The sequence below is a fragment of the Panthera uncia genome, chromosome B4 (assembly GCF_023721935.1).
Source record: "Panthera uncia isolate 11264 chromosome B4, Puncia_PCG_1.0, whole genome shotgun sequence".
In the NCBI taxonomy this organism is placed as follows: domain Eukaryota; kingdom Metazoa; phylum Chordata; class Mammalia; order Carnivora; family Felidae; genus Panthera; species Panthera uncia.
In genome coordinates, this window is record NC_064809.1 from 91,881,500 (window position 1) to 91,907,321 (window position 25,822).

At 37.3% G+C, this 25,822-nt stretch overlaps 1 protein-coding gene and 1 pseudogene across 2 annotated transcripts in view; one reads left to right on the forward strand and one right to left on the reverse strand.

The window, feature by feature from the left end:
* The window catches only part of FRS2 (fibroblast growth factor receptor substrate 2), a 109,278-nt gene that overhangs the window by 62,754 nt on the left and 20,702 nt on the right, over positions 1 to 25,822 (forward strand). The window contains exon 4 of one of the 2 annotated variants that reach the window (XM_049625957.1): positions 18,552 to 18,655. The exons of the other annotated variant lie outside the window; for it this stretch is intronic. The gene's annotated coding sequence lies outside the window, so the exon portion shown is untranslated. The remainder of the gene's footprint in view (positions 1 to 18,551; positions 18,656 to 25,822) is intronic. 2 annotated transcript variants of the gene reach the window in all.
* On the reverse strand, positions 6,699 to 7,968 carry LOC125919333 (hsc70-interacting protein-like; annotated as a pseudogene).

Sequence of the window (25,822 nt, forward strand, 5' to 3'; positions counted from 1 at the left end):
ACAAGAATTGAAGTGTAAAGTTGTATTGGATTATAACCCAGAGTATAAAGTAAGTACTCAAGGCTCCATATGGTATAAATAGGTTGTTGAATGAATGAATGAATGAATGAATAATGAAGAGACACATCTCCTGTGCAGAGTAACTCCAAATAATGTGTGTTGATACTCCCATCTTCAACAAGGTGGAACATTACTCTCCACTCCTTGAGTGTGGGCTGTGCATAATGACTTCCTTTTAAAGAGTACACTAATGAAAGGAGATGGAGAGGAGTAACTACAGTGGAGAAACCTTATGAACACTACCTCAGCCAGGTCAGTAGTGATAAGTCATATTGACAGTATGTTTCCAAGGATATGCTGTGATGAAAGGCATTTTTCTCCCTGGTTTTCTCCCAAAAACTCATGATGCCAATCTAATCATGAGAAAAACACCAAAGAAATTGCAGTAGAGGGATATTCTACAAAATTCTTGACCAGTATTCTCCCAAACCGTCAAGGTCATCAAAAACAAGGAAAATCTGGGAAACTGTAGCCAAAAGGAACCTAAAGGGATATAGCTAATTATAATAATGGTATCCTGAATAGGATCCTGCAACAAAAAAAAGCATATTCTATAAAAACTAAGGAAATTTGAATAAAGTATGGATTTTAGTTGATAATTACATATCCGTATTAGTTTATTAATTGTAACAAATGTACCATACTAATGTAAGGTATTATTAATATATAACACCAGATGTGGAGTCTATGGGAATTCTGTATTCTCAATTTTTATCCAAATCTGAAATTGTTCTAAAAAATAAATTTTATTAAAAAAAACCAACTGAGTCCCTCAAGTATATTTTTAAACCCAGAAATCATGTACTTCACAACTTTTACCAGATTTTTTGCTCATTTTCACTCTTAAATACTATTACTCCTGGAGGCAACCCAAGTTTAAAAAAATCTAGTAAAAGAACAATTTGCTTGAGGGTATTGCATAATTGATTCTTATAAACCGACCTAACATTTATTTTGTTGTATTTAATGCCAACTGAATGCCTACTCACAAATGTTAGAAGGTTGTATTTACTATGGTCTTAAGTCTTTTGTTATCATTTTAAGTTTTTAAGCTTCAAGCCAGTCAAAATTTTTGTTAAAGAATACTGACAATACGTTTGAATGTATAATTTATTACTTAAGAGTCCTTTCTTATTCGAGATAATCTTACCACATTTTAAATTAATTTTTTTATTTGAGTGAAATTAACACACAATGTTACATTAGTTTTAATCTTAACACATTTTTAATAATTTAAAGAGAGATACTGGTTTCAAACAGTAATCTGTACCTCTCTTTGCAGAATAAATTTATCTTAAGCACTTGAATGGTGATTTTGGTGATCTTTTTATTACTAAAGCAAGTGTCACTGGGGCTGTATATTAGGAAAACAGTATTTATTGCCTCCAGCCCACCTATTTTCTTGTTGGAGGGTGGGGTGGAGAAGCATGTACTGGATATTTTCCCTTAACAGACATACTAGTTTTGACAAAATAAACATATTAATTTGTAGCATTTTAATTAAAAACTGAAAATGTGCATGGTAACAAACCCAATCTTAAACAATTGCAGCCTTATCAATAGGAGGAACTAAGCCTTACTTGGTTAGCTTAACCTTTGGTCTACTTATAGATGTAAGAAGAAAAAGTTGAGTTCTCTTTCCCTTTGAATTTTTAAGCAGATTTTTGAGTGAACTAGTGTAAAGAAAGAAAATATTTGAAGAAGCTAAATTAATAAATAGCTAAATCATTTCACTAGCCTGTGATGTTCCAAACTCATGTTTTCCACTTGTGTAATCATACTCCTCTTTTAGCAGAAATAACTACCAAGTAACAAGACCAAAGAAATACCAAATACTTAGGTCAAAGATACTGGTATTGGAATTGTGTATTACAGGTAATTCAGGTGTTACTCAAAGAAAATACTAATCAATGTTTGGCATCTTTTAAGGTTAAAAATTAAAAGAGCTTGGGAAAGATTTAGAATCCGAAATCTAACATAAATCTAGAAGTCTATTCACCTTCACCCAGGTCTTTGCCAAGACTGTAAAACTTCAAGGAGTGACAATGCTTGGAGGAAATGATAACAGATTGGGTAATGACTTTTAGGCCATTGACTTGCCCAGTTAGACTCTTTGGGCATCACATTTGCTATAAAAACTGCAACTCAAATGAGTCTTTGAATTTATGTAGTATGAAAAGGAGGACACCTGGTACCACCTAAGTCTTGTGCGTATACTTGCTCATTTTGACAGCCACTTCTAAGAGAAATTTTGTGCCACCATATGCTAAATTTTTAAGTTTATTTATTTTGAAAGAGCACATGCGTGAGTAGGGGAGGGGCAGAGGGAGAGAGCAAATCCCAAGCACGTCCTCTTCAGCAGGGAGCCCAATGCAGGGCTCCATCCCATGACTGCAAGATCACAGCCTGACCGGATATCAAGAGTTGGATGCTAAACCAACTGAGTCACACGGGCACCTTCCCCCCACCCCCAATATGCTAAATTGTAAAGCATTTTTTATAAGGGCACCCTGGCTGGCTCAGGCTGTAGAACATGTGACTCTTGATCTCAGGGTTGTGAGCTTGAGCCCCACGTTGGGCATAGAGATTACTTAAAGCATTTTTCACAAAATAACTGTCAGTGTTCAGACCAATAAGTAATACATTTTGAGCTCCACTTTAAAAAGTAATCTTTATAAATAAGTATTAAGTGGGGCACCTGGATGGCTCAGTCAGTTAAGCATCTGATTTCAGCTCAGGTCATGATCGCGCACTTGGTGAGTTCGAGTCTTGTGTTGGGATCTGTGCTGACAGCTTAAAGCCTGGGAGCCTGCTTCGGGGTCTGTGTCTCCCTCTCTCTCTGCCCCTCCCCTGCTTGCACTCTGTCACTGTCTCTCAAAAAATAAAACATTAACAAAAAAAAGATTTTAAAAAACCTGCTAAAACAATAAGTAACTATTAAGTTACATATGTTAATTAGTAAAAATATAAGATTATTTGGATGTAGTTTTATTGATATGTTTTTATGTTGAAGAAATTCAGGGGCAAAATTTATCAGTAAGTTATGTTGCAGTTTTGAAACATCTAGTACCTATTTATTCATTCATCTGAGTCATCTGATGACCATGACTCTTTTCTCATAAGGTATTTTCTGCACTGGTTAGAATGCAATATATAATTACTGTATTGGAAACACCAGTAGCAACTTGTATCAGTTGGGGTTCTGGCAGAAAATAGGACACTGACAAGTGTAATCTAAAAGAATTCAGTGAAGGGATTATTTGCAGAGTGTAGACAGGTTAAGGGAAAGGAGCAGGTAATGATGAAGCTGTTAATACTTCTAGGTCTTGAAAGGAACAGGGGAGGAAGTGTTTACCTGAACCCGCAAGAACCATACTTACTGGAGAGGGTTGCCTGATAGAGGCCATCAGAAAAGCTTTAGCAGGCAATGGAGCCACAGCCAGTCTGTTCTGTTGGTGCTCCATGCAGGTCAGGCTCCTACAAAAAGAGTAGAGTGGCTCTGGAGGGTCAAATGGAAAATAGCCAGCATTGCATATAACTTTTAAACTCAGCCATAAAAACAAGTAAGCAAACAAAGAAAAGAAAGAACATAGTAGTAGAAGTTATTTTTAAAAATTATTTTTAATGTTTATTTTTGAGAGAGAAAGAGAGCGTGAGTGGGGGAGGGGTAGAGAGAGAGGGACACACAGAATCCCAAGAAGGCTCTGCACTGCGAGCGCAGAGCCTAATACAGGGCGTGAGCCCATGAAACTGAGATCATGATCTGAGTGGAAACCAGGAGTCGGTTGCTTAACCAACCGAGCCAGCCACTCAGACGCCCGTTTTTTGTTTTTGTTTTTCTTTTTTTAAAGATTTTACTTTTTAAGATAATCTTTATGTTCTTAACATGGGGCTCAAACTCACAGCCCTGAGCTGAGATCAACAGTCTCATGTTCCACCAACTTAGCCAACCAGGTGTCCTCAATTTTTTTTTAATTGAGGTAAGTTGGTATATAATATATTAGTTTTAGGTGTGCAACATAATTTGATTATTTGTATACACTGTAGAGTTATCACCACAGTGAGTTTGGTGTCCATCTGTTGCCATGTTTATGTGGTGTATCATGTTGATTGTAGATTTTAGCCATCTTTGCATTGTTGGAATAAATCCCACTTGACCATGATATATGATCCTTTGAATGTATTGTTGAATTCAGTTTGTTAATATTTTGTTGATGATTTTTGCATCTATGTTCATTATGGATATTGGCCTGTAACTTCCTTTTTTTTGTTGTGTCTGGTTTTGGTACAGCATAATGCTGGCCTTGTAAAATGAGTTTTGAAGCTTCTTTCCTCTTCAGCTTTTTGGGAGCTTGAAAATGGTATTAAATCTAATTTGAATGTTTGGTAGAATTTACCAGTGAAGTCTAGTCCTGACTTTTGTTTGTTGCAAGGTTTTCTATTACTGATTCAATCTTCTTACTAGTAATTGGTCTATTCGGATATTTCTTTATGATTTCGCCTTGGAAGCTGTGTTTCTAAAATTTACCATTTCTTCTGTGTTATCCAGTTTGTTGGCTTATAATTGTCCATTGTAGTCTCTTATGATCCTTTGTATTTTTCTGGTATCTATTGTAACTTCTCTTTCTTTTCTGATTTTATTTCAGCCTTCTCTTTTTCTTGGTGACCCTAGGAAAGGTTTTTCTGTCTTTTCAAAGAACTAGCTCTTAGTTTCATTGATCTTTTCTATTGTCGGTTTTTAGTCTGTAGTCCATTTATATCCACTCTGATCTTTATTAGTTTCTTCTACCAACTTTGAGCTTTGTTCTTTTTCTTTTTTTTCTAGTTCCTTGAGGTATAAAATTAGATTGATATTTCTTTTGTTTCCTGAAGGAGGCCTGGATCATTGTAAACTTTCCTGTTAGAACTGTTTCTGCTGCATCCCATAAATTGTAGATGGTTGAATTTCCATTTTCATTTGTCTCAAGGTATTTTTTCTTTTTTCTTTTATGTCTTCATTGACCCATTGGCTGTTGAGTAGCATGTTGTTTAATTGTCACAAATTTGTGATTTTTCCAGTTTTCTTCTTAACTGATTTCTAGTTTTATACCATGTAGTCGAAAAAGATGTTTGCTATTATTTCAGTCTTCTTAAATTTGTTGAGATTTGTTTTGTGGCCCACCGTGTGATCTGTCTTAGAGAACGTTCCCTGTGCACTTGAGAATGTGTATTCTGCTGCTTTTGGGTAGAATGTTCTGTGTGTATCTATTAATCCATTTGGTCTAATGTGTCATTTAAGGGTGATGTTTCTTTTATTTTCTTTCTGGATGATCTATCCATTGATACAAGTGGGATATAAAATTCCCTGCTATTACTGTGTTGCTGTCATTTCTGTCTTTAGACTTGTTAATATTTTCTCTTTATATTTAGGTGCTCCTATGCTAGTCCATGAATGTATATAAATGTTACATGCTGTTGTTGGATTGATCTCTATTATTATGTAATACTCTTTTATTATGCTTTTTGTTTTAAAGTCTGTTTTGTCTGATAGGAGTATGGCCATACCAGCCTTCTTTTTTTTCCCACTTGCATGGAATATTTTTTTCATCTCATCACTTTTAGATCTGAAGTGAGTCTTTTTTAGGCAACATATAGATAAGTCTTTTAAAAAAATATCTGTGTAGCCATTATTTGTCTATGATTGGAGAATTTAGTTATTTTAAAGTAAATATTGGGGTGCCTGGGTGACTCAGTCATTTAGGCGTCCGACTCTTGATTTTGGCTCAGGTCACGATCTCACAATTCACGGGATGGAGCTCCATGTCGGGCTCCGTGCTGAGAGTGCGGAGTCTGCTTGGGATTCTCTCTCTGCCTTTCCCTCACTTGTGAGCCTGTGCGCACATGCACGCACAGTCTCTCTCTAAATAAATAAAAAAATAAAGTATTATTTTCTTGAAATGATGCAAAACGTTTCTTTTCTATATCAGACAAGAGCACGGCTAAGTAATCCAATGCTATTGCAGCATTATAAATATCATTCCTTCACCACACTATAAGATTTAAATGCATCTGCACAAGGGTGCATGGTGTATAAAAGGTGTAAGGTTGCTGTTGTCCTGCCAAGTACTTCTGGTCCCTACCCAGGTCCTAGTGCAACACTTGGTGGTCCCAATGGTTTTATCAAAATAAATCATGTTTAAAAAATAAAGCATTTAAAAAGACAAGTAAAAATGCCTCAGTAACCGTATATCCAACTCAGACTTCATCTGTTTAAATGTTCTGTTTGCCTCTTGCTAATAGACCTTGATTTCACTCAAACTGAGTAATAAGTCTTCCATACTGAAGTATCTTCCTTGCCCAATTAATCCAAAGGAAAAAAAACCCTCAAATGATTAGTAAAGAAAAATGTAGGGATTAACACACCCTTTTAATATGTTTTTAAATATTTTGAAGGTTTAAAAAGTATTTAAAGTTTCTAATGTCTGGTGGGAAAACATTATCTGAATAAATACCCGAATGGCAAACCACTGTAAAATGTTTCAGTTGCATGTGGGGCAGAGGGGTAGGAATTCTCTTCATAGCATCCCAGCTTTGTCCACGAGAAGGTCAGAGGTACACTGGTTTATATTATTGTGACATTTGCCAGGTGATCTAAGTTGCTTTTGCTTCAGCAAGGGCTTGATTTGTCAGAAGGGCATTATGCTTGACCTCTGAATTTGGCTGACAATTTACTGATGAGATTCATAACCTTTGGGTTGCTCTGATATTTTGACATATTTGCTGAGTCCTGGGCCACATCCTAGAAGGCCGCCATAACTTCTAGATCCTATGTGGCTGTGAGAACCTCTGGATCACTTAGACTTACATTAAGCCCAGGCATTCCTGCCATTCCAGGCATTCCTCCAGAAAAATTACCAGGCATTCCTGCCATTCCAGGCATTCCTTCAGAAAAATTACCTGGCATCCCCCCCAGGAAAGCCACCTGGGAAAGAAGCTCTGGCTTCTTCCTCCCTCTGGGTGCTCTCTTGTTCTCTCCGAGCCTTCTTAACCCTTTCTGTTCTTTCTTTGATTTCTTGTTCTTTGTGTTTTCACTCATACTTTATCTAATGTTCAGCAGTTTTCAGGGTCCTCGGTTGAACTTCTTTCAGCATTGCACTAGCATCTTCGTCTTAATCCAGTTTACAAGCAAGGGCGAGGTCACATGCTGCTTCTTCCCAATGGCCCAGAAGTCTGCGTGCTTTCCATCACCACTTGAGAGGCTGAGCTGAATCAGGATTTATTTCAATAGCTCTGTCACAGTCTTGGATGGCAGCATCTGGCTTCTGTAATTTGATGAAGACACTGGCTCTCTTGGCATGCACAGTGCCCAAGCGAGGATTCAACTTAAAGGCATGTGTGAACAAGTCAGTGGCTTTCTGTAGTTCACTGTTGTTTAGGGCTTCAGTGGAAGCCACTTTTTTATCATTTGCCTGATCCGTCATTTCCTTGGTTATCTCTACATTTTCATTTCCCATTTTTTGAGAGGCATCAGTATCTGGTTCAGTCACACCTTCATTGTCAATTTCTAGATCACTTTTCCTTACTTGATGGTTCATCTATCTTTATGTTTTCCTCCACCTTCTTACTATGATTTTTCTTCCTTCATACTGTCTTCTGACTTAGTTTTTTGAGTAGCAGGTGGTATTTTACCCCCCATGCTCTCCATCCGCTCCCGCAGGAAGCGTATTTCCTCAGTTTGCAGAACACTTGGATCCTGTTTATACATTTTCACGAAGGCCTGGAGCTCGTGCACTTTGTGGGGGTCCATGGTCGAGAGGCCGTGGCAGGTGGCAGGTGTGGCTGAGGTTGTGGCTGCTGCTACTAGCTCAGCATGACCGTGTGGAAGGGCTAAAGGAATTATTGACAGATATGTATTTATTGCTATTTTGTTCATTGTTTTCTGGCTGTTTTTGTAGTTCCTCTCTCTTCATCTTCTCTTGCTGTCTTCTCTTGCGTTTTGATGCCTTTCTTTAGTGTTATGGTTAGAGGTTTTTTTTTTCATTATCTTCTGTGGATTATAGATTTTTGCTCTGTGGTTCCCATGTGGTTCATATAGAGCAGCATTTAACAGTATTTTAAGTTGGTAGCAATCTTAAATTTGAATGCATTCCGAAACTCTACAGTTTTGCTTCTCCTTCCCTACATTTTGTGTTTTTGATGTCGAATTTTATATCTTTTTTTTTTTTTTTGAATTTTATATCTTTTTATTTTGTGTATCCCTCAACCATTAATAGTTCTAATTAAATTTACTTCTTTTGTCTTTTAACCTTCCTTCTAACTTGTAAGTGGCTAATCTACCAACTTTATATTTACCTTTACCAATGAGATTTTTACTTTTTTTTTTTAAGATTTTTAATTTTAAGTAATCTCTACACCCAATGTGGTGCTTGAACTTACAACCCCCATGATCAGGTGTTACACACTCTTTGGACTGAGCCAGCCAGGTACCCCAAATTTTTACTTTGTGTTTTCTTATTAGTAATTGCCTTTTCTTTTCAGCTGAAAGAAGTCCCTTTAACATTTCTTGTAAGGCTGGTTTAGCTTTTGCTTGTCTGGAAAATTTGTTACCTCTCCTTCAATCTGAATGACCTTGCTGGGTAGAATATTCCTTGTGGGAAGTTTTTTCCTTTCAGCACTTTGAATATACCATGCCACTTCCTTTGGCCCGCAAAATTTCTGCTGAAAGTTCAGTCTCATGAGGGTTCCTTCACAGGTAATATGTTGTTTTTCTATTGCTACGTTTAATTATCTTTAACTTTTGCCATCTTAATTATAATGTGTCTTGGTGCCAATCCCTTTGGGTTCATCTTATTTGGAACTCTGTGCCTCCTGTACCTGAATGTCTCTTTCCTTTGCCAGGGTAGGGAAACTTTCAGCCATTATTTCTTCAAATAAGTTTTCTGCCCCTTTCTCTTTCTTCTTCTGGGACCTTTTTTTTTTTAAACTTTTTTTTAGGTTTATTTACGTTAGAGAGAGACAGAGCACAAGCAGGAAGGGACAGAGAGAGGGAGACACAGACTCCAAAGGAGGCTCCAGGCCCTGAGCTGTCAGCACAGAGCCTGTTGTGGGGCTCGAACCCACAAACTGTGAGATTATAGCCTGAGCCAAAGTTGGATGCTTAAACTGACTGAGCCACTCAGGTGCCCCAGGATCTTTTTTTTTTTTTTTTTTTTAATTTGTTAATGTGCATTTACTTTTGAGTGAGAGAGCGCAACAGCATGAGTGGGGGAGGGGCAGAAAGAGAAGGAGACGGAATCCGAGGCAGGCTCCAGGCTCTGAGCTGTCAGCACAGAGCTTGACACAGGGCTTGAGCCCATGAACCATGAGATCATGACCTGAGGCGAAGTTGGGTGCTTAACCAACTGAGCCACCCAGGCACCCTGCCCTGGGACCTTTATAATACGAATGTTGGTTTGCTTGATTTTGTCTTATAGGTCCTTTAAGTTGTCTTTACTTTTAATTTATTCATAGATTGATTGACTGCTGCTCTATTTGGGTGAGTTCCACTACCCTGTCTTGCAGGTCACTGATCCTTTCTTTGCCTTCATCTAGTCTGCTGTTGGACCCTTCTAGTGTATTTTTCAGTTCATTTATATTCATTCAGCTGGGTAACATCCATCTGATACTTTCTTACATTTTCCATCTCTTTATAGAAGTTCTCATTGTGTTCATCCATTCTTCTCTTGATTTGGTGAGCTTATGACCAGTACTTTGAACCCTTTATCAGATAGATTATCTTATTTATCTCTGTTTCATTAAGGTCTTTCCTGGGATTTTATCTTGTTCTTTCATTTGGAACATATTCCTCTGTTTCTTCATTTTGCTTGTCTTTCTGTATTTGTTTCTATTTATTAGGTAAATCACCTTTCTTTCCAAGTCTTGAAGGAGTGGCCTTGTGTAGACAATGAACCTAGATGAGCCTATTGTTCAGCCTTGCTCTAGCTCTTGGTTGTTTCTCAAACCTTTGTGATTGTCTGAGTAGCCTGATTTATTCTTCAAAGGTCCCAGTTGATGAGAATGTGCCAAGACCTGCCAGTGTTACAAGGGAGTGATCTCAATCATTACCTGGTTTCAGGCTGATTGGAAGCCAGATCTGTAGGCTTTTAATGTATGCAAATACATACAGTCCTATGGGACTACAATCATAAACCCTGCTGACTTCTGGACCAGCAGATCTGGAGGTGTCCCTTGGGTGTGGCAAACCTGAAGCCTGTACCTACTGGTCCTGGGGATGTGTTTCTGTTTGCTGTCTTTGCAGTACCCCTGGTGTAATAACCTGTCTAGAACTAACTGTTTTTCTGATTTTTATAGTGCTGTGGAGCCCAGAAATGCAAGCCCCTTTAGCAACCAGGGCCAAGTGATCAAGTGGTGTCCCCTATGTGGACTATGCTCACCCATGGGTTTTAGAGAGGCTGAGGGGTGCCGGGGTCAGAGTAAGCCTTAGTGAGGCAAGGAAAGAGTTTTGGGGGGTGGAGGAATGCCTGTGGCCTTGGCAAGGCTGTGTCTGCATGTGCCCACCTGCAGTAGTAACATAGAGGGAGAGTACAAAAATGGTACTTGCTGGTACTTCCCTCCCCAAAGAAACTCCCAACTGGTCCTTGCTCCTTTAGCAGATACTTTTAAGATTAGTGAATAAATCTTCATATATTATCCAGTTACCTCTCAAACTACTGCTTACTTTTGCACTGGGTCTAGGGATAAGTGAGTCCACACACAAACCCCTCAAAAGGAGTATCTAGGATCCATACAGCTCCCCAGATCCCCTGGACATAAACCTTCTTGGTTTCCAAAGCCAGATATTTTTATCCCTTTGTTGTAGGTCCACACTTCAAGGAGAGGCTCTGGTCTGTGAGATCCCTCCCTATTGTGGGTGGTTGTAGTGGGGTTGAGGAGGTAAGACCATGTTTCTGCCTCACTTACCTATCTTGATGTGGCCCTTTTATCCCTTATGGAGGGAGCTGTTCAGATGGCTAGTTTTCAGTTCTTCTTTAGTGGGAATTGTTTCATATGTAGCTGTAGATTTTGTGTGTCTATGGGAGGAAATAAGTTCAGGCTCTTCCTATGCCACCATCTTGGATCACCTCCTAAAAGTTTTTATTTCATATTAAATGTTTTACTTTGGACTCACAAGGTTAGGGGCACCTGGGTGGCTCAGTCCGTTAAGCGTCTGACTTCAGCTCAGGTCATGATCTCGCAGTTCCTGAGTTCAAGCCCCATGTTGGGCTCTGTGCTGACAGCTCAGAGCCTGGAGCCTGCTTCAGATTCTGTGTCTCCCTCTCTCTCTGCCCCTCCTCTGCTTGAGTTCTGTCTGTCTCTCTCTCAAAAATAAATAAACATAAAAAAACCAGACATGTAATGGACTCACACAGTTAAAGATGCCTTTCTCTTTTTTATGTGTTTTACTTAGGGTTAACTGAATATGATTTTTAAAACTCCATGGAGTCATTACTTTATATTTCTAAGTATATAAGAGCTTTTTTGTTGAATCAATCCCTTTGTTCCTTTTAGTGCAAATATTTCAGATTTAGTTTAGTCCTTGAATTACTTCAGTTGAAAGAAAGCTCAAAGTCATCTCATCAACTTTTTGACCAGTAGTGGAATCTACTGAACATTGCCAATGACTGGTAACTCAGTTCTTTGTTAGATGAGATATGTTTTATTCTCGCTGACTTCTTATGTTTTGGTTCTTACTGTTTTGGTTCAATTTCTGTTTCAGGAGGAAGTCAAGTCCATTATTCCATGAAACAGACAGAAATTTGAAGATAGCTGATTGTTTCTACTCTGCTTTTCCTTACTGCTAAATATTCATTTCTTTCTTTTTTTTTTTTTTTAATTTTTTTAATATTTATTTTTGAGAAAGAGTGCGAGCAGGGGAGGGACACAGAGAGAGGGAGACACAGAATCTGAAGCAGGCTCCAGGCCCTGAGCTGTCAGCACAGAGCCCGACGCAGGGCTCGAACCCATGAACCGTGAGATCATAACCTGAGCTGAAGTCGGATGCTTAACTAACTGAGCCACCCAGGCTCCCCATAAATATTCTTTTCTTTAAATTAGCTTTCCATGGTTTTTGCAATCTTATCAATGAGACACCTCTTCTTATCCCGTGTCATCTTAAATCATTCTCTTCCCTAGGCTTTTGTATAGCATACTCTTGGAGATATTCTTATGGGTTCTTGGACAGTGCCTATCCAGCTCTTTTGTGGACTTCTCTTCCCTGCAGTTCCCTTAAATATTGGTTTAATTTTTCTATTTCTGTAGGTTTAACTTTTCTTCTCACTGGGCAGTCTCATCTTGTCCCATGCTTTGCATCCATAAGATGACCCAGATTTGTATCTCCAACTCAGATCTTTTTTCCACCTCCATACCTGTGTTTCTGTTTGCCTGTTGGCCATTTCCACTTGGATATCTTATAGGCATCACAGTGCCTTCAAAATTGCTTAATCTTGTGTCCTTCCTGTGTTCCCCAGCTCAGTGAGTGTACTGTCACCTGAATGAAAATGTGAGTGCATTCTTTGAATCTTGCTTTCCTTCCCAGTTTAATCAGTCATCAAATATTACTGATGCTAACATTTACGTTTTGCTCTAATCCGTCTTCCTCTATTTTCAGAGAGATTAAAGAAGAATTCAGATTTCTGGGGGTGCCTGGATGGCTCAGTCGGTTAAGTGTCTGACTCTTGATCTCCCCTCAGGTTGTGATCTCATGGTTTGTAAGATGGAGCCCTTGTTGGACTCTGTACTGACAGCATAGAATCTGCCTGGGTTTCTCTCTCTCCCTCTCCCTGCCCCTCCCCAGCCGGCGTTCGCTCTCTCTCTCTCTCTCTCTCTCTCTTTCTCAAAAAATAAATAAACTAAAAAAAAAAAAAAAACAAAAAACAAACAAAACCAAACCCAAAACAAAAAATTGAGATTTCTGTTGTCCTAAAGCCCATGATATTTTCATTTTATCATGCTGCCTTGCTGGCATTATCAGAGATTCATACTGCCTTCTGCTAGAGGAATTTAAAATGCTAAAAACAAAGCCTTTTATTTTAGGTTCTGATATGGTATTTTAAAACATATTAGGATAGTAGAGCTGTTGTAGGCCATTTATCAATTATATGAGAATTAAAGTCTTGCTTTAGCTGCATTCTGCCTTATATTTAGCAGAGTTCATAATTTCAGAGAATTCAGATTTGGAATATCTGTGGAAAAATATCTGTGGAAAAAAAACTTTTTTGGATTTATTTATTTATTTTAGAGAGAGCAAGCACGAGCTGGGAAGGGGCAGAGAGGGGAGAGAGGGAGACACAGAATCTGAAGCAAGTTCCAGGCTCCCAGCTGTAAGCACAGAGCCTGATGTGGGGCTCAAACCCACCAACCTGTGAGATCATGACCTGAAATGAAGTTGGATACTCAACTACTGAGTCACCCAGGTGCCCGTGCATGTGGAAAAATTTCAAGACTTTGACCAGAATGTCATGTGTACATAATTATATGAGACTAATATTCTTTGTAGCTAACTGTTGAATTAAGTTTACAGATTTTTATGTTTATTTTTTAATTTTTTTTTAATGTTTATTTTTGAGAGAGAGAGAGAGAGAGAGAGAGAGAGACAGAGCATGAGTCGGGGAGGGGCAGAGAGAGAGGGAGACACAGAATTCAAAGCAAGCTCCAGGCTCTGAGCTGTCAGCACAGAGCCCGATGAGGGGCTTGAACTCACAGACTGCGAGATCATGACCTGAGCCGAAGTTGAATACTCAATTGACTGAGCCACCCAGGCGCCCCTTTATGTATTTTTTTAATGTTTGTTGTAGAGAGAGAGCGAGAGCACAAGTGCAAGTGGGGGAAGGGCAGGGAGAGAGGACAGAGAGGATTTGAAGTGCTTTGTGGTAACAGCAGAGAGCCTCATGTGGGGCTCGAACTCATGAACTGTGAGATCATGACTTGAGCCGAAGTTGGATGCTTACCTGACTGAGCCACCCACGTAGCCCCAGATTTCTTTTTTAAAGGGAATTAGCATAGATAGCTTTTCAGCCAGTACTGGTGAAAAAATATTATGAAAGTGAGACAGGGTAAAACATCTTAGAAATTCTCACTGTTTTCGGGATGCCTGGGTGGCCCAGTCGATTAAGCATCCGACTTGATTTCAGCTTAAGTCATCGTCTTATGGTTGTGAGATTGAGCCCTGCCTAGGGCTTTGCACTGAATGCGGAGCCTGCTTGGGATTCTCTCTCTTCCTCACTCTCTGCCCCTCCCTAGCTCATGCTGTCTCTCTCAAAATAAATAAATAAATAAACATTAAAAAAAGAGAAATTCTCACTGTTTTCTGTAGATATTTGCTTTCTCCACATTTGCTTTTAAAAAAGGAAGAAATAGTCTCATCATTGCTTTAAAATTATGTTTTATCATAAGAGTGCTCAGAGGGAATATCCCCAGTGATCTTAGCTATACTTTTGAATATAGCTCTTTGGCATTATGTTCACCTTGGTTGATCGATATCTCGAGTTTAAAATCAAGGTACAACTGAAGGAAAACAAACCATGGAAGCTCTAGGGAAAAAGTGCATATTGTCTTTGTTAAAGTGGTAGACAAGAAAACTAAAAATTCAGAATTTGGCTTTCAATGAAATTTTGATTAATTTTTTCACTTCATTTCCCCATTTGAAGAATGAAGAAAATAGTTCCCAGCAGTCTTCACTGAAAGATTGTTCTCTAGACAAATATTTATCAAGGCTCAAAAGAACATTGGGTCTTGGACACTCTGAAATCCTTGATTATAACTGTCTTCTAGCATCTGGGAAAAGCAAAGCAAAGAGATTTTAACATACTTCTCTTGTTCTTCTTACTGTTCTTAAGTAGAGGAGAAATACCTAAAGAGCACACCATGGTACTGAAGAATGTTTCTAGAAGCTCTCAGTGGGTAGTTGTGTACCAGATGTCCAACTGCATTTTTTTTTTAAAGATTTTATTTTTTTAAGTAATCTCTACATCCAGTGTGGGGCTTGAACTCATAGCCCTGAGATCAAGAGTTGCATGCTCCACCAGCTGAGCCAGGAAGGTGCCCCCAACTGCATTATTTTTGTTTGGAATAAACCCAAGCTATACATCTCCATAAATTCTTAGTATCGTGGGGGCCCTTCAGGACATTCCCCTAAGACGTGAATTCTGATTACAACTTTGCTGGCCGTGAGCACCTTTAGCCTCAGAGTGGATGTTAAGTTCTGTGTATTGGCAGGTTTCCAACATTTACTAATTGGGTTATGCCTACTTAAATACTCCTGGCAGTTTCCCTTGGCCACCACATTCTCCACACTCTGCCCTAACCTGTTTTGTATATAGTCTGCCTTTGGGCTCTGCCTAGACATTTATAGCTTTTCTTTCACAAGAAGTCTTAATAAAGTATTGATTTGTATATTCTTTAGTTAGTAATTTATTGTTGATTATAAAAGTAATTCACACTGTAGAAAATATAAAGAGAAAAATGTGCTTTTCATCCTACCATCGGTGAACCAAATATTAATACTTTAGTGTGTTTTAATGTAGTGTTTTTTTCTGGATGCATGTATTTTGTGTAGGTGTGGGAGAAAGAAAAATAAGTGTGGATGTTATTTTTTAAAATGAGAAGCCTCTTATTTTGCTACTGGGCACAAAGAGTAACTTTAAAAAAAAAAAAACCCTTTTTTTTTCTGGAACAATTTTAGAATCACAGAAAAGTTGAAAAGATACTGCAGAGATTCTCATATACCCTTTACCTGGCTTTCCCTGACGTTAATCTTTTTTATTTTTTTTAAGTTTATTTTATTTATTTACTTAGAGAGAAAGAAAGAGAGAAATCCCAAGCAGGCTCCACACTGTCAGCGCGGAGCCCGATGTAGGGCTTGAACTCAGAAACCATGAGCTATGACCTGAGGTGAAATCAAGAGTTGGATGCTTAACCAGCTGAGCTGCCCAGTCGCCCCTTCCCTAATGTTAATCTCATATAGTTACTGTGACACATATTTCAAAACTAAGAAATTAACAATACTGTTAACTACAGACTTTATTTGGATTTCCCCAGTTTATCCACGAATGTCCTTTTTCTGTTCCAGAATCCAATCCAGGATACCATATTGCATTTTAAAAGAACAGATCTGTTCTTTCTTTCCTGCTTTAACTTTATACCATGAACATTTTTTGGTCATTAAATGTTCTTTAAACAATGCTTATTAATGGCCCCATACGTGGAAAGATGTACTCTGATGTAACTATTTCTGGTTAACTTTGTGGTGGGGGGCATTTTGGGAGGTTGGGGAGTGTTAGAAAACACATATATCAACCATTTTTATTAATGGTGTACTTGAATCAGATAATTTTAATGCTAGATTATAGCAGTAATTTTGAATGCATTGCTCTAAAAGTGGAAAATAAATAATCAAGTTTATTTTCCTTTGAGGTTATGTTTAAGAGCATTTAGATTGAGTTAAATGCAGAATCTGAGCTGTTCATGAAGCAATTTGTTTTGAGGGTTATTTAGAGTTGCTTGGCATTTGGCTAACCTTACTTTAAGTAGATTATGTGTATACATTCTGTGTACACACAGTCAATATTTAGGCTTTTAATAGGAGTCTTGTACTAGCATGATATCCACCTGTGTTTGGAAATACAGATTTATGGTATATTCCACTTACATATTCAGTTTTTCAAATTACCACTTTATTTCCTTTCATTAATGTTTATTTAGTTCTAGGTTAAGCATATAATATAAAAAGCGAAGATGCCTAGAGATTCTCTTGCAATGTTGCATCATTTTATGGATATTTATTGCTTGATTGATATTGAATAAGTTGCATATTTCACATGACGTCTGAAGTTAGAGTGGCTTGCATTTAGTGTTTTGTTTTAAAGAATAAAGCCAAATGCTTTTTAAGAACCATTATTAAGAAAAATTCTGTAAAATTGATACTTAGATTTTACCTCTTGCTGTTGCTCAGTTTAGTAAAATGTCATAGGTTAAATATTATGCTAGAGTTTGATCTAGGCTAGTGAACTACTGTCTATTATTAAATTTATAAGCTAGAAGTTTATTTTGAGGCTTAAGCTATCACTTGTTAATTTGATGCAGTTGTATGAATTCATATATAGAAATAACTGAGCTGAAGAATCTGAACATTGAATTTTGTTACACAATACTCACAGAAAATTGAATGCACCATCTCCATAAGACCAAATATATTTATTCCAGTTTTCAGGCATTTCTGGAGAACACCTATTCTTTCTTACCGCTGTCTTACATGACTGCTTTCTGTGGTGTGGTCTGTGGATTTTTAGTGGCGAGAGCTACATGATCTGTCATATAGAATATCTGGCACTTTGATGTTACTGGAGGACAGTATTTGATTTCCTTGTACATATTTTTAGATTGCAATATAAAGTTCTAAACTAAGGGTTTGAGAGGTCCCAAGGTTGATTTTTTTTCCTATGCTTGAAGATGCTGGAATTGTTGCCGTTGGTACTGATTACCATTATTGACTTAGCTAGAGTAGAGTGACTCATCTTCTGGGTTTGCACATGTGTAGTTGTGTTTTTATATCTTGGGACAGAGATTACGGACACTCAAACTTAATTATATAAATTTCATTAGCAGTGTTTCTAGGTGTAATATATTCCAAAGTTATAGATGATTCCAGGATTGAATTATGACCAGTATACTTAAAGGTAGAGTGGTGTTTTATATAATCTTCCATTTTAATTTCTCTTATTTTTAGCAAGCCATTTTAATACCACTTTCTCAGTATTTGCTAAGTACACACACAATTGTTGATAGATAGTAAAGATATAGCTACAGATTCTTTTATTTCATTCTTAAAATGCATGATTGAAAGTGACTTTTTTCAGATCAGTATGAAATATGAAGTCAGAGTGGGTAACTTTTTTTTAGGTCTGGAAGAAGTATCTGAACTTCAGGTCATCGTCCTACACTGACACACTCACTGCAGGCAAGTTCAGATGCTGTTAGGAGAATATTTATGTTTATAGATGGATGCTGTGACTGTGACTGTAGGTTAGACTTTGGGCATCATAGAAAGTAAAACACCATGGACTGTATTCTTAGGAATTACAAGTTCTCCTTGTATGTAGTCTAGATTTTCTGCCTCTATAGGATGGTATTTTGGTTAAGACATGAGTGGCATCTTTCAGATTCTAAGGGAGAATGTGAACTGTGAAAGTACAAACTGGCCCCTCAGGAAATGGCATGAGCCTGTCTTCCTACCTATATCTCTTAATATTTTCCTAGGCATACCCTGTCTTCCAGCTGTAAGAAATTATTTGCTATGTCTGGAGCAGGCCATGCCCTATTAGACTTCTGTGCTTCTGCATATACTCTTGATCTGGATTGCCCTTGCCTTGTTAACATTTTAGATTTACTCACAGGAAAATGAATTGACAACAGTTTAAATATATATAAGTATGTGCTTACTTTTTCTTGATCATCCTGGTTTTACTTATCTCTTACAGAGAAAACAGAAATGAGAGGAATCTGGTTTAAATTGCAGTACCAGGAATTTAGATTAGACATAAAGAGTTTCCAGAAAATAAAGTACCAGATATTGAAGTGATTTGTAAGTAATATAATTAATTTTGAAGAGTTTTTTATTTTTGTTTTTTGAAAAGTTTAAAAAGGAGGGGGTGGTTAAAGGGTTCTGAATTGCAAAGTGGTTCACCACCATAGCCCCTAGTAAAATAAAAAACCTAAAGGAAGAAAAATCTATTTAGGAATATGCAGATACAACCATATTCATGGATAGAAGCTTAAAAGATAATTGGGAACTTTTTGGTTTTGTGTGTTCATGTGTACTTTAAATTTTTTCAGCTAACAAGGAAACTGTTGCAGGTGTCCTTACTTTTCACAGAATGGCTCTGGTTTTGTGACTAGCAGAATATACTGAGAAATCTCTCCCCTTAGCTTGTTTGTTTGTTTTTTAACTCTTCCTTAGAATAATATAAATAATAAAAAATCCTTAGCAGTGTTAAAATAAGCAGAAAACTAATATGTATCAATCAAAAAAAAAAAAAAAAAAGACCTTCCCAGTAGTTTAAAAATAACCAAACCACTGACACAAAGAACAAGGTTTTTGAATACCATTCTCTTGATTGTTTTAATATAATTAAATGTGGAGTTAGCTGTGCCCCAAATTTAGAGTTATATTGCTATGCTTCTAACTATAGATATTCTGTCCTGGCTACATTTGAACAGAACTACTGTAGTATAAGCCAAATTCACCCACAGTGCTAGTGAACTGAAAGAGCAAATATACCTTCCTAAGCACCAAATTTATAATCACACTCATGAATAGAGTTCAGTGTTCTCTTTGCTTGTCATTCTGCAAGAATCATATTGGAATGATTTAGGACAGCTTTACTAAATTTATTAATGTAACTCTTGTTATGAGGATAGTGCTTAAGTTCTAGGCTTCTGTGCTTAGAGAGCAAAAGGCCCCTTTGTAATACAAGAGATTTTTACCTGTAGTGGTGATATAATAATTCCTTGTCTTTTTAAACATATTATTAAACGTATACACATATTATATATGTTTTTCTAAATGTTTTTATAGCTAGAATTTATTTGGTTTTCACAATAACTCTGTGAATAGGTATCCTAATGCTATAAATGAGGAAACCTAGGCACAGAGAGGTTGACTGATTGCCATTTAAAACATCGTTTTAAAATCAATTATTATTATTTCAGTGGCTAACATCTAATTGCTTACTATATACTAGACACTGTTTTAAGCTTTTTATATATTTTAATTAATAAGAGCTTGGGCTTTGGAGTCAGATTCAGATTTAATCCTGGATCTTCTTCTTATCAGCTATTGACTTGGGAAAGCTACCTAACTTCTTTAAGCCTTGGTTTCTTCATTTGGAACAGAGAAATAATGCTAGTACCTACCTCATTGGGTGGTTGTATAGATTGAGATAATCCAAATGAATCTGTCTAGCATATAGTGAGGGCTTTAGTGGAATCATAGTTGCTCTCATGTAGATATGTATTTTATAAAGTAATATCCATGTTACAGCAAGATTATGGCTCCATGTAGTGTCTATAACTATCTCTTTCCTCTCACTACCTCCAAATCACCTTTTGTAAGCCTTCTGCTTCTGGGAAGAAACCAAAGACAGTTAAGAAGTCATGGAGAGTATCTGAGACATTCATGTTTCAGAGTCAAAGGCAGGACACTGTGGTCCATTGGGTTGTTTCATTCCAGGAGTGCTTTGGTATATCAGTTATTCAGAACTCAGAATGTGTTCTTGTATATCCTTTTAAATGAGGCCATAATGTCTATTAATCCCTGATACAACTGACATACTAAATGTTTGCGTAGAAAAAGCAAGCAAAGAACTTCATGGTACTTTGGCAGTGCTAATAATCAAGTAATAAAATAACAAAAATGAATATATATATTGATACTCAAAAAGAGGTTCAGAGAGAATTCTGGGAACATGGTAAAATAGGAAGCATCAGGAATCAGTCTCCCCACATCGGCAACAGTTGCCCTGGCAGGATCTTACATAACTGTTTTGGTAAATTGGAGTTATTAAAGATTTGCATCTGCTTGGAGAAGGCTTGGCTATAAATTGTGATTAATTTTGGTCAGTTTCAGCTCTCAGCACAGCTACCCATCTTCTTCTCCTAGTCCTGTGTAGCTTACACATAGCTTGTGAGAACCAAGATAGGCAAAAAGGATCTTCTCTTCCAAATGTCAGAAATCTGTGCTTGGGTCACTGACTGCTGCTTCTGATCACAGAGGTACACAGGAAGAGATGGGCAGTCAACCACTGTTGTTGAGCCTCTCCCTGTTGTTGTAAGCTCTTCCCCTCCAGCTGAAGTGACTTCTGGGAGATTTAAAGGGCTAGCACCTTCTTTTGCCCCATTCAGTTTTCTCTTTCTCCCCCTCTGGGAAACAGACATTAAAGACTACAACATTCTAAAACAACTGCATATACAGGGAGATTTCAAAAGTGACTACACATGCCCAGAAAAAGGCCCAGAAAAGACCTGAGAAGACCTTAAGTTTATATCTTAGGCTGACTGTTGGCAAAAGAGGGAGCCTATGACAATCAAAAAAATAAAATGGCAAAAAACAGCAAAGGGGAAAATCTGATTTCTACCACATTAGATTAAAATACCACTTTTCAACAACAACAAAATCACAAGGCAAAGGAATAAGAAAGTATGGCCCATTTGAAGGAAAAAAAGAAATCAACAGAAATTGCCCTTGAAAAAGTCCTGATGACAGATATATTACACAAAGACAAAAACAATTGTCTTAAAGATACTGAAAGAACTAAAGGAAGATTTGGAAAACAAATACCAATAAAGGAATAAATAAAAAGAAATCAAATCCTGGAGCTGAAAAGTACAATAACTAAAATGGAAAAATTAGTAGATTCAAAGGCAGATGTGAATAGGCAGAACAAAGAGTCAGCAAACATGAAGATAGGACCATGAAAATTATCAAGTCTGAGGAACAGAAAACAGATTGAAAGAAAGTGAACAGATCAAACAAACTGAAGAAAAATGAACAGAATCTAAGAGACCTGTAGGATACAGTCAAGTGGAGCAACATACATATTGGAGTGCTAGAAGAGAGAATATTTGAAGAAATAAGGGCTGAAAACATCCCAAATTTGATGAAAGAACCGATGAATGTAAACGTCCGAGGAGCTCTTTGCACTGAATAATTTAGATTAACTCAAAGAGACACACATCAAGACACATTTTTAAAAATTTATTTATTTTTTAATTTACATCCAAATTAGCATATAGTGCAACAACGATTTCAGGGATAGGTTCCTTAAGCCCCTTACCCATTTAGCCCATCCCCCCCCCCCCTACAACCCCTCCAGCAACCCTCTGTTTATTCTCTATATTTAAGAGTTTCTTATGTTTTGTCCCCTCCATGTTTTTTTTTTTTTTAATTTTTTTTTCAACGTTTTTTATTTATTTTGGGGACAGAGAGAGACAGAGCATGAACGGGGGAGGGGCAGAGAGAGAGGGAGACACAGAATCGGAAACAGGCTCCAGGCTCCGAGCCATCAGCCCAGAGCCTGACGCGGGGCTCGAACTCACGGACCGCGAGATCGTGACCTGGCTGAAGTCGGACGCTTAACCGACTGCGCCACCCAGGCGCCCCCCCTCCATGTTTTTATATTATTTTTGATTCCCCTCCCTTATGTTCATCTGTGAACATATAATATTTTATGTTATAATATTTGTCTTTCTTTGACTAATTTCACTTAGCATAATACCCTCTAGGTCCATCCATGTAGTTGCAAATGGCAAGATTTCATTCTTTCTGATTGCTGAATAATCTCCATTGTATATATATACCACATCTTCTTTATCCATTCATCCATCGATGGACATTTGGGCTCTTTCCATGCTTTGGCTATTGTCAGTAGCACTGTTATAAACATTGGGGTGCATGTGCCCCTTCAAAACAACATACCTGTATCCTTTGGATAAATACCTAGTAGTGCAATTGCTGGGTTGTAGGGTAGTTCTATTTTTAATTTTTTGAGGAACCTCCATACTTCCTGTTTTCCAGAGTGGCTGCACCAGCTTGCATTCCCACCAACAATGCAAAAGAGATCCTCTTTCTCCACATCCTTGCCAACATCTGTTGTTGCCTGAGTTGTTAATGTTAGCCATTCTGACAGGTGTGAGGTGGGATCTCATTGTGGTTTTAATTTGTATTTCCCTAATGATGAGTGATGTTGAACATTTTTTCACGTGTCGGTTGGCCATCTGGATGTCTACTTTGGAGAAGTGTCTATCCATGGCTTTTGCCCATTTCTTCCCTGGATAATTTGTTTTTTGTGTGCTGAGTTTGGTAAGTTCTTTATAGATTTTGGATACTAACCCTTTATCTGATATGTTTGCAGATATCGTCTCCCATTCCATCGGTTGCCTTTTAGTTTTGCTGATTGTTTCCTTTGCTGTGCAAAAGCTTTTTATCTTGATGAGGTCCCAGTAGTTCATTTTTGCTTTTTTTTCCCTTGCCTCTGGAGACGTGTTGAGTAAGAAGTTGCTGCAGCCAAGGTCAAAGAGGTTTTTGCCTGCTTTCTTCTTGAGGATTTTGATGGCTTCCTGTCTTACATTTAGGTCTTTCATCCATTTTTAGTTTATTTTTGTGTATGGTATAAGAAAGTGGTGCAGGTTCATTCTTCTGCATGTCGCTGTCCAGGTTTCCCAGCACCATTTGCTAAAGAGACCGTCTTTATTCCATTGGATATTCTTTCCTGCTTTGTCAAAGATTAGTTGGCCATATGTTTGTGGGTCCATTTCTGGGTTCTGTATTCTGTTCCATTGATCTGAGTGTCTGTTCTTGTGCCGGTACCATACTGTCTTGATGATTACAGCTTTGTAATACAGCTTGAAGTCTGGGATTGTAATGCCTCCAGCTTTGGTTTTCTTTTTCAAGATTGCTTTGGCTATTTGGGTGTTTTTTGTTTTTTGTTTTTTGGTTCCAAATTTTAGGATTGTTTATTCTAGCTCTGTAAAGAATGCTGGTGTTGTTTTGATAGGGATTGCCACATCAAGATACATTTTAATTAAACTTTCTAAAGCCAAACACAAGGAATCTTGAAAGCAGCAAGAGAGAAGCAAATCATCATATATAAGGGATCTTCAATAAAGTTATCAGCAAATTGCAAAGTTAAAAACTTTGGAGGCCAGGTGGCAGTGGGCTTATATATTCAAAGTGCTAAAAGAAAAAAACTGCCTGGGGCACCTGGGTTGCTCAATGGTTAACCATCCGACTTCGACTCAGGTCATGATCTCACAGTTCATGAATTTGAGCCCTGTGTTGGGCTCTGTGCTGACAGCTCAGAGACTGTAACCTGCTTTGAATTCTGCGTCTCCCTCTCTCTCTGCCCCTTCCCTGCTTGCATTCTTTCTCTCTCTCTGAAAAATAAATATAGAAAAAAAGTGCCAACCAAGAATTCTGTATCTGGCCAAACTGTCCTCTAAAAGTAAGGGAGAAATTAAGACATTCCCAGATAAACAAAAGCTGAGGAAGTTCATTATCACTAGACCTGCTCTGTAAGAAATTTTCAAGGGAGTTCTGCAGCGTGAAATGAAAGGATGCTAGACAGTAACTTGAAGCCATATGGAGAAATGAAGATCTCACTGGAGATGAATACAGGGGAATTATAAAAACTAGTACTGTTGCAACAACGATTTATAACTGTATTTTTTGTTTTCTACATGATTGAGAGACGAATAACATTTAAAGGTGAAAAAAGGCTAATATTGTAATTGTGGCTTGTAATTCTTTTGTTTTCTATATAAGAAACTAATAACATCGGAAAAGAATTATTAGTTTATCTTTTTGGGCACTATGAGTATAAGCACAGAGCTTTGGGACATCAGTAACTGAAAGGAGTGGGGATGGAGATGTAAGAAAGCAGAGTTTTTATATGTTATTGATGTTAAGCTGGTATAAATTCACATTGGATTATTATAACTTTAGGATGTGATCTAATCCCCATGATAACCACAAAGAAAATATCTGTAGAAAACACACACAAAAGGAAATCAGAAAGAAATTTAAACATTTCACTACAGGAAAAAAAAACAAAAAACCTAAACACAAAAACAGTAATGTAGGAAATGAGGGACAAAAAACCTTAAGACATATAGAGAACAAATAGCAAAATGACAGAAGTCCCTTCGTATCAGTAATTACTTTAATTGTAAATTCATTAAACTCTCCAATCAAAAGACAGATTGGCATAATGGGTAAAAACACATGATCCAACTATATGCTGTCTACAAGAGGCTCACTTTAGAGATCCAAAGACAAGTAGATTGAAAGTGAAAAGATGGAAATATATATTGCATTCAAATTGTAACCAAATGAGGTCGGAGGTGGCTGTACTAATATCAGATAAAATAGACTATAAATTTTAAAAGTTTGTAAGAGACAAGAATATTATATATTAATAAAATATTCAACAGAGCAAGAAAGTATAGCAATTATAAACATTTATGTACCTAATGACAGATCATCAAAATATACAAAGTAAAAACTGACAGAATTGAAGGGAGAAATAGACAGTTTTACAATAGTAGTTGGAGACTTCAGTACCCTACTCACAATAATGGATAGAACAACTAGACAATATCAGTAAGGAACTAGAGTACATAACCAACTGAATCTAACAAACAAACGAAACACGCTACCCAATGGTAGTAGCATCCACGTTTTTCTCAAGTACACATGGGACATTTTTCAGGATAGATGATATGTCAGGCTGTAGATTAATTCTTAATACATTTTAAAAAATAGATATCATACAAAGTATCTTCTCTAACCATGGGGGTGAAGTTAAAAATCAACAACAGAAGGAAAACGAGAAAAATCATAAAATTCTGGAAATTAACACACTTTTAAACAATCAGTGTATCAAAGAAGAAATCGCAAGGAAAATTAGATAATACTTAGAGATAAATGAAAATAGAAACATGCCAAAAAGAATGGGATCCAGAGAAAGCAGTACTAAGGGGGAAATTTACAGCTATAAGTGCTTACATTAAAAAATTAGGAAAACTTCAAAATGACAACATAACTAACTTAAGGAACTAGAAAAAGAAGAACAAACTGAAACCAAGGATAACAGAAGGAAGGAAATAATGATGTTTAGAGCAGAGATACGTTATACAGAGAATAGGAAAAAAAAAAAAGCAACGAAATAAAAAGTTAATTCTTTAAGACAACAAA